Genomic DNA, 10,073 nt, shown 5'->3' on the forward strand with positions numbered 1-10,073 from the left:
AGGGGGAGGGTGGGAGGGAGATGCTGAAGGGAGGGGATATGGGGATATATGTATATGTATAGCTGATTCACTTTGTTGTACAGCAGAAGCTAACACCATTGTAGAGCAATTATACTCCAATAAAGATGTTAAAAAAAACCCCAAACATATGTATAGTGTAAAAATGTTAGGCTACGTGATTCATTCTTTTATGATTTTGAATGTTTCTTTTCCATTTTGAGAAAGAGTTCAAATTAACATACTTGAGTGCATAACATGTATAAATGCTATCCCTAACTATGATCAAGTACTAAGTGATTTTATTTTTTTTTCCCAAAACAGATTAAAGACAATTAAAATTAATAGCTTTGCAAACATGTTAACTGGGTATCCAGCTTGTTTAATCTTTTTTTTTGCTCAAAGTTGGGCCACTAGGTGGTTTATCATTTTTCAATATAAAACCTATACAAATTTTGGTTAATCTTATAAATGTCCCTGTACTAAAATTACACCTGGTATACTTCATTTTCCAGAAAGCCCCATGCTTTTGTCATGTAAAAATATACATAGATTCTTGGTAAGATCTGTAAGGAAAAATGCCTGTCATGGGAAATTCAGCCACTGTGGTAGTAACAGCCAGGGGAAATATTTCCAATATTTTTACATAAAGGCCTTTTGGCACTCTGCAATCACACCCAAGTGGTGACTTTCTATTCTCCTTTCCCCTAGGATATCCTGGATATGTTCCTCAGCAGGAATCTTTCACTAGTAAAATAAATTGCTTTCAGCTGTGAATATTTAAGTACAAATAATAAGTAACAGAGACAGCATAAAATATCTGTTACTAGTTAACCAGAATACAAGTCTGGTGTAGTGTCAAACAGAACTAGGTTACAGTCAAGACAAAATCATTAATTAAGTGTTTGCTGGATAATCTAAAGAAACACCTGATTGAATTAAAAACGAAAACAAAAAAATGTCTGCGTCAGCTACAGAATTGAATAGGAAAATACAGAAACATTGAGCGGAAAATAGAGAAACATTGAGCAGAAAATCCTGTTGTTACACGGGTTAGGGCTGTATTGTGCAGTAGTAGTAGTAGTAGTAGTAGCAATAGTAGTAGTAGTTCCCTGTGTAGTAAGGGAAACAAACTCTCTAAAGAAGCTTTCACAGAATTAATGTAGAGGTCTCCCTCGTCAGCTGACCAGGTGACACTTCCTGAAGGAATGAAAGACAGATGTGGTATGTTTGCATTGGCAGCTGTAGGACCAAGGGATTCATGCAGATTGACAAGGCCTTGGTAAGATGTTGGTAGGGTGTCCTGGTGCAGCACCACAGGCAAAATAAATACACAGCGTTACACACCTTTCAAGAAGGCCACAAGGGCAATGAGTAACCAGGTGCTGAGGCAAACATCTCACAGATGAGAACTGTACCCAGTCCAAAATCTATGTACTATGTTTGCAGGCCGAGAGTGCAGGGGTATTCTGCATTAGAAACAATTCGTCACTTTAGGTTTCTTTTAATAAAGAATTCTCTAGTATATTTTTTAAGTACCTTCATTGAGGTATAACTAACAAAAAAATAAATTGCACACATTTAAAACATATCATCTGATAAGATTTACTATATCTATATATATTTTAAAATAATGAATAAATCCATTACCCCCCAAAAGATTCTTCATGTGCCTTTCGAATTCATCCCATCTACTCCTACCCCTCTCTCTAGGCAAAGTATAATTTTGTTTCTTTCACTATAGATTAGGTTGTATTTTCTCAAATTTTATTTAAATAAAATCATATAGTAAGTACATTTTTGTCTGTCTTGTTTCTGCATAATTATTTTGAGACTCATTCATGCTGCCCCATGTGTTAATAGTTACTGCTTTTAATTGCTGAATAGTATTCCTCTGTATGGATACATTAGTTTATTTACTCAATCACCTCTTGAAGGAAATTTGAGTTGTTTCCAGTTATGAATTATTATAAATAAAGCTGTTATGACTGTCCATGTACAATTTTATGAATGGATATATGACTTCATATACCACAGACTTTGCAAGCCACAGACCTAGGAAATGACTTGTATTTAGAATATATAAGGAACTTTCAAAATTCAGTAATATGAAAATAAAAAACACCAATGAAAAATGAGCAAAAATTTTAAACGGACGTTTCACTAAAAAAGATATATGGATGGTAAATAAGCACGTGACAAAAACCCTCAACAGCATTAGCCATTCGGGAAATACAAATTAAAAGCACAGTGAGCTGCCTCTACAAGCCTATTTGAATAGCTAAAGTTTAAAAAGCCTGGCCATACCATACAAGGATCTGGAAGAGTTGGAATCCTCATATACAGCTGGTGATAAAAGTAAAAAGGTACCACCACTTTGGAAAACAGTTTGACACTTTCTTAAAAAGTTAAGTATCTAGCTAACATCTGATTCAGCCATTCTGTTCCTAAACGTACCCCCAGTTCATTTAAAATTATGTTTTTTAAACTTCTGCAGTTTGTAATTTACTTGGTTCTCACTTCGCTAGAAATTAAAAGCCATGTAAACACCACTTTTTTCCTGAGAAGAACATTTATAATTTGTCATGTTTTCTGCTGAGCTAGTATAATAACTTCGGGAGCCCTTTATTTCACATTGAAACTAAGGTAAAATCAAGAAAGAGAAAGTAATCACTTGTAGAGTTTAAAATACTGTTTAAACTATCTTATTTTGCCATTATTTACTTTAGTTTGGTGAGATAAGCGTCAGTATGGTGAGAGAAGGGACCTATCATTATATCTTTTGAGAAAATAAAATTACAGCCTTTCTCCCTTCTCTTAGGAAGTTCTTCAAAGGCATAGTCTAATGGACATGACTGTCAAATGAAGCCTACCTCTGCTCCCTTCTTTTCAGTAAAAGTAAATGCCACCAAATCAGTGCTCAAAGAGGGCATTTGAACACTGCACTTTTGAACAGAATATCTTGAAAACTTTTAAGGAGGTCAACAAAACCTAAAGAGCACTGAAGACATGTGTTCATCCAAACTTTTGCTTTTATTCTAATAACCTATTTTAGTTTCTCCTTAAAAAAAGATTGTTGATTAGTGTCAGATATTTAGTTGTATGAAGTGCATCCTCCTGCCCTCACCATTCATAAACACAAAAGAGAAAATCATGAAGTTAAAGCATTAGCTGTGTAGCCACATGTTTTCCTAAAGGTAAAAGAGTCAGTTTGAAAACAAAGGAGATCCTTTACTGACATACAGACTCTAACTAGTTGTGTGTCATTTTTAAAAATGACCAGGAATGTGCTATATTGAGTGGTGTGGAACAAATATTTATTATGCACTTATCATTTCCTAGTCAATTCCAGGAACTATGTACTGAGTGATGAGTCAAATATTGTTTTGCCTCTATGGACCTGACACACTAACCATGGATATGGAAAGTAGTCAGGCAAATAAATCAATAGATATACAATTACAAAACAGTTTGTAGCGATAGTGAACTTCCGGACTCATTTATTCTCTTCCTTTTATCTAGCATCTGAGTACCCTTTCTATGTTTGAAAAATCTGCTGCTGAATGAGTCTTACTGCTAAGTAACTTCCTTATTCAGATGGAACTACCCAGAACTTGAATCTAGGATGTGTGAAGTAGGGCAGATTCATTCCAGGAGCAGAAGATATCTTAAAACAGCCTCCAGAGTCCAGTACGAGTGGCATTGAATGCCCAGCAGTGAATAGCATTAACACTAAAGCTGGACTGCTTCTGTAGTGTGACCAGGACTGAGGTTGCCTGCTTGCCTGGCTATTTAGCCTCTTAAGGTTCCTCCCTATTTACTGAGCTTGGATCTCCAGTTTTTTTTTTTTATCAATTTTGGAAATTATCCCAAACACATTTTTTCCTTATATTAGCCAGAGTCAGTTTCTCATTAGTTGATATGAAATACATTAAACAGAATTCTGTGATAGAGAATAATGAATGGGGACTACTACAGATTAGGTGGACAGGGAAGGCTCTCTAAGGTGATAACTTCTAAGATGAGACTTGAAGAGAACCTGACAGTCATGTGAAGAATAAGGTTGCCTATAGGATGAATGATATGCCAAGGGTCTAAGATGGGAAAACATTGATTGTGATACAAGAACTTTCTAAGGCTGTTGCTACAATGGGAAAATAAGGAGCAAGAAAGAGAGGGACTCTTGCTGAGGAACTTCAATATTTAGAATCTGGATGAGAATAGACAGCACAGGAAACTGAAATTAGTTCAAAGAGGTATAGTAAAACCAGTCTAGCATTGTTTCACATAACCCAGAAGAAAAGCAGGAATGAGGAGAGAGTATTCAACTAGATTCAATTCTGCTAAGGAATTCAAGATTACAGAAGAAAGTGTCCATTGAATTTGAAAATAAGGGTAATTGATGATGCTGAAAAGAGCAATTCCAGTGGAAAGTCCATAAGTCTTATTGGAGTGGGTTGTAGTACAAATAAAATTCAGATGTTAAAATGAGTGAACTAGATTTATATGTATCAACTTGGATAAAACTTGAAAAACTAATGCAAAGTGAAATAAAATATTGAAAAAGGTATATTAAGGTATCATTAATATCAATTAAAAAATATGACAATACTACCTATTATTTATGAATAAACATATATGTGGTAAATGTTTAAAACCATGAATGGAAGGACACACCCCAAATTCAGAATAGCAATTATTTCTGGGGAGGAAGAGATGGGATATGAAAGAGGGATGGAATTTCTTCAACTGTATTTTATTCTTTAAAATTAAAATCTCATGCAAAAATGATCTGAGTGATAATGGGTAACATAGTTTTCTGATAAAACTGAGACTTCTAGAGGGTAATTACCAAGTTTCTTAAACTAGTTAGTGAAGTTTGAATCCAGAGCCTTTCCCTTCAGATATTCTCTCTCTCTCTCTCTCTCTCTCTCTCTCTCTCTCTCTCTCTCTCACACACACACACACACACACACACACACACACACACACACACACACACACTTCTTTGGATATCTCTTGGTCCCTTTAAAGGTAAATTAGGGATGATATTTTTTTTAAAAATCTGTTGCTGATTTGATAAAATAACTGACTTTACTAAGGAAGGGGATTAAAATTACATCTGTTTAGTGCTTTAATATCCTTTCAGATTTCTCTCATGTCCATCATTCATTTGATCCTCACAAGTTATTATTAAATTTATTTACATATAGTACATATTAATGATTCTCCAACACAGATCAATACAAATACTTCAAACATTGCGCATTGCACAGTAGTTTCTAATTAATTTCACACAGACCTGTTTGTATTGTTTTGCCATAATCTATTTCATCCTCCTTTATCATATAATGTGTTTACCTTTTTGGACTGTTCTGTGGAGTTCACTGCGTATTCATAAGGTTTATATATTTTTGCTACTGGAAAGAGTCTGTATCTTAAAAATGTTAGTTCTTTATTCCTCATCCTTCCTGTTTTATAAAATTGAAGAAATTTTTCCATAACTGTGATTTACACATTTTCTCCATGATCTTGGATAGTTGGCTTTAAAAGCCTTTAAAAGCCTTTTGAAATAGCACAGTCAGATACTAAATGTCATGGTGTCACCTCCTCTCTACATCCTTCATTTAGGCTGAGACTGTCCTCTCAACCTAAAACTTCTGTTATCCTTACCCACTGCTCAGAGTGTGAGGCAGCATACGTGAAACCTTTGCTTTTTTTTAGTGTCTCTAAAAGCACCTGCCTAGTGGGGATATTGTGAAGATCAAGTAAAATAGCACATATAAAAATATTAGAGTAACATCAGGCACACAGAAGTTACTCAGTAAATATTAGCTATTACTTTATTACTATTGTTGCCTTATAAATATATTTAATAACCATTTATAAAACTTATTATTTATAAGTACAGGCATATTTTATATTTTTTTAGGTAATTATTTTCTGCATTCTCAACATTTTCCAGTTCTTCAGGATTAACTGTCCTTATAATGTCCTTTTCATGGCTTGGCTTTTGTTGTTGGTGAATAAATAAATGGATTTATAACTATAAATTCCATTTGATTATAGTGTAACGGAAATGTGACTATATTCAAAGGTTTGAGCATGAAAAGTGGTTTTTTTTCCCAATTATTTTTTTGGATAAACTTATTTATTTATTTATTATTTATTTTTGGCTGCGTTGGGTCTTCGTTGCTGCACGCAGGCTTTCTCTAGTTGTGGCGAACGGGGGCTACTCTTCGTTGCGGTGTGTGGGCTTCTCGTTGTGGTGGCTTCTCTTGTTGCAAAACACAGGCTCTAGGCACACGGGCTTCAGTAGTTGTGGCATGCGGGCTCAGTAGTTGTGGCTCATGGGCCTTAGAGTGCAGACCCAGTAGTTGTGGTGCACAGGTTTAGCTGCTCTGCGGTATGTGGGATCTTCCCAGACCAGGGCTCGAACCCGTGTTCCCTGCATTGGCAGGCGGATTCTTAACCACTGTGCCACCAGTGCAGTCCCCCAATTGGTTTTTATTTGGTCTCAAATTTAAATTTTGTTTCCTCTTTGACCCAAGCTTTAAATGAGACTATTGATTCTTATTACTTAGGCAATAAAATATTTTATCATTGTTTCAGTTTTATCTTTATTAAATTACAAAAATGCCACCTGTAAGATCTCTACTTTTAAAAATTTTTACGATTTACTTTGTAACCAAGAACACTTCTATTTTTTGGAAAAAATTTCATACATATGAAAAAGGTTTATACTCTTTTGATACGATGCAAATTTCTCACTCTTTTCTCTCTCTCTTTTGATATATATATATGTAAATATAGATATAAATACACACACACACACACACACACACACACACACACACACCCCCACAGGTGGGTGTATATATGTATACATGTGCATATATATGTGTGTATGTAATCTATATAACCTCTAGACTTTATATAATCATGTTTGTTTCTTGGTAATTGTTTAGTCATACTCTTTCTTATTTTTTACGTAGATCTTAAAAATTCTTTAAAAAGTTTTTTTCAGTATCACTACACTAGTAACACTATTAAGTTGACTTTGCAATTTCAAATCACTTTTACTGTGTAAATTTAGTTACTTTATTTTCTAAAACACACAAATATATGAGAATAACATCTAGTCTATAAATTTTGTCTTTTATCATTACATAATGTTCCTTTTATGCTGTTCAGTTGCTCAATGCTTTTGTCCTTAAAAATAAAACTTGTGTGTAATTAATGATATCACCTGTTTACTTTTTAAAAATTTTTTGTATTTTCTTACTATTTGCTTGTCTATCCTTTTATTTCTATACTCTATTACTTTGTTTTAGTGTGTACATCTTTTGTTTTATTTAAAAAAAATTTGCTTTTGCTTATTTAGATAGTGTGAGAAAGTGAACATTTATTGGGACAATAGTTCCTGAGGGAGGGGAATGTACAGAGTGGTTACAACCTGGGCTAGGGATACAGACAGACCCAGCTCTTAGTGGTTGCTTTGTCATTTTCTAGACCTTTTCCCATCAGTAAAGTGGAACTAATAACCATGAGGAATTAGATGAGGTTTAAACCTATGTCTTTACATAGTAAACCTGTACTGAATGAGACCAAATGGTTTATGAATGGATTTGTTAGGGAAAAAAGAATCACAACTGCTCCTTGCCAGTGGAGACTGTGAGCTGGATTTCCCTGTTCTGCTAACTCTGGCCTTCTCTAGGAGGTTGGCATTTGGTCAGTCACTGACAGACTGTGACTTTGCCTAAAGAACTTGTCCATCTGAAAACTCTTGTATAATAGACATAAATCTCATTAAGGCTTCCAGGACTGGTTATGACCCTGAGGTGGGAAGGTATAGATAGGTCTTCTGAGGTATAGGTTATACAAATTCCATCATCATAGGAAAAATAATATCTAAAAATTTTTTAATATTACTATGTGCCAGTGACTGGGCTAATGTTTTCTTTCTTTTTTTTTCTTTTTTAACATCTTTATTGGAGTATAATTGCTTTACAATGGTGTGTTACTTTCTGCTGTATGTATAACAAAGTGAATCAGCTATACATAAACATATATCCCCATATCTTCTCCCGCTTCGTCTCGCTCCCACCCTCCCAATCCCACCCCTCTAGGTGGACACAAAGCACTGAGCTGATATCCCAGTGCTATGTGGCTGCTCCCCACTAGCTATCTATTTTACATTTGGTAGTGTATATATGTCCATGCCACTCTCTCACTTCGTCGCACCTTACACTTCCCCTTGCCTGTGTCCTCAAGTCCATTCTCTTTGTCTGCGTCTTTATTCCTTTCCTGCCCCTAGGTTCTTCAGAACCTTTTTTTTTTTTTTTAGATTCCATATATAAGTGTTAGCATATGGTTGTTTTTTCTTTCTGACTTACTTCACTCTGTATGACAGTCTCTAGGTCCATCCACCTCACTATAAATAACTCAATTTCGTTTCATTTTAAGGCTGAGTGATATTCCATTGTATATATGTGCTACATCTTCTTTATCCATTCATCTGTCGATGGACACTTAGGTTGCTTCCATGTCCTGTCTATTGTAAATAGAGCTGCAGTGAACATAGTGGTACACAACTCTTTTTGAATGACGGTTTTCTAAAGGGTATATGCCCAGTAGTGGGATTGCTGGGTCCTATGGTAGTTCTGTTTTTAGTTTTTTAAGAAACCTCCATACTGTTCTCCATAGTGGATGTATCAGTTTACATTCCCACCAACAGTGCAAGAAGGTTCCCTTTTCTCCATACCCTCCCCGGCATTTATTGTTTGTAGATTTTTTGATGATGACAATTCTGACTGCTATAAAGTGATACCTCATTGTAGTTTTGATTCACATTTCTCTAATGATTAGTGATGTTGAGCATCCTTTCATGTGTTTGCTGGCCATCTGTATATCTTCTTTGGAGAAATGTCTATTTAGGTCTGATACCACATTGTAGTTTTGATTTGCATTTCTCTAATGATTATCGATGTTGAGCATCCTTTCATGTGTTTGTTGTCAATCTGTATATCTTCTTTGGAGAAATGTCTAAATACATCTTCTGCCCATTCTTGGATTGGGTTGTTTGTGTTTTTGATATTGAGCTGCATGAGCTGCTTGCATATTTTGGCGATTAATCCTTTGCCAGTTGCTTTGTTTGCAAATATTTTCTCCCATTCTGAGGGTTGTCTTTTCATCTTGCTTATGGTTTCCTTTGCTGTGCAAAAGCTTTTAAGTTTCATTAGGTCCCATTTGTTTATTTTTGTCTTTACTTCCATTTGTCTAGGAGGTGGGTCAAAAAGGATCTTCCTGTGATGTATGTCATAGAGTGTTCTGCCTATGTTTTCCTCTAGGAGTTTTATAGTCTCTGGCCATACATTTAGGTCTTTAATCCATTATGAGTTTATTTTTGTGTATGGTGTAAGGGACTGTTCTTTTTTTTTTTTTTTTTTAAACATCTTTATTGGAGTATAACTGTTTTACAATAGTGTGTTAGTTTCTCCTTTACAACAAAGTGAATCAGTTATACATATACATATGTTCCCATATCTCTTCCCTCTTGCGTCTCCCACCCTCCCTATCCCACCCCTCTCATGGTCACAAAGCACAGAGGTGATCTCCCTGTGCTATGCGGCAGCTTCCCACTAGCTATCTAATTTACATTTGGTAGTGCATATATGTCCCTGCCACTCTCTCACTTCGTCACAGCTTACCCTTCCCCCTCCCCACGTCCTCAAGTCCATGCTCTAGTAGGTCTGTGTTTTATTCCCATCCTACCACTAATCTCTTCATGACATTTTTTTTCTTAGATTACATATATATGTGTTAGCATACGGTATTTGTTTTCCTCCTTCTGACTTACTTCACTGTGTATGACAGACTCCAGATCTATCCACCTCATTACAAATAACTCAGTTTCATTTCTTTTTATGGCTGAGTAATATTCCATTGTATATATGTGCCACATCTTCTTTATCCATTCATCTGTTGATGGACAGTTAGGTTGCTTCCATGTCCTGGCTATTGTAAATAGAGCTGCAATGAACATTGGGGTGCATGTGTCTTTTTGAATTATGGTT

Source organism: Physeter macrocephalus, chromosome 5, assembly GCF_002837175.3.
Source record: "Physeter macrocephalus isolate SW-GA chromosome 5, ASM283717v5, whole genome shotgun sequence".
Taxonomy (NCBI): domain Eukaryota; kingdom Metazoa; phylum Chordata; class Mammalia; order Artiodactyla; family Physeteridae; genus Physeter; species Physeter macrocephalus.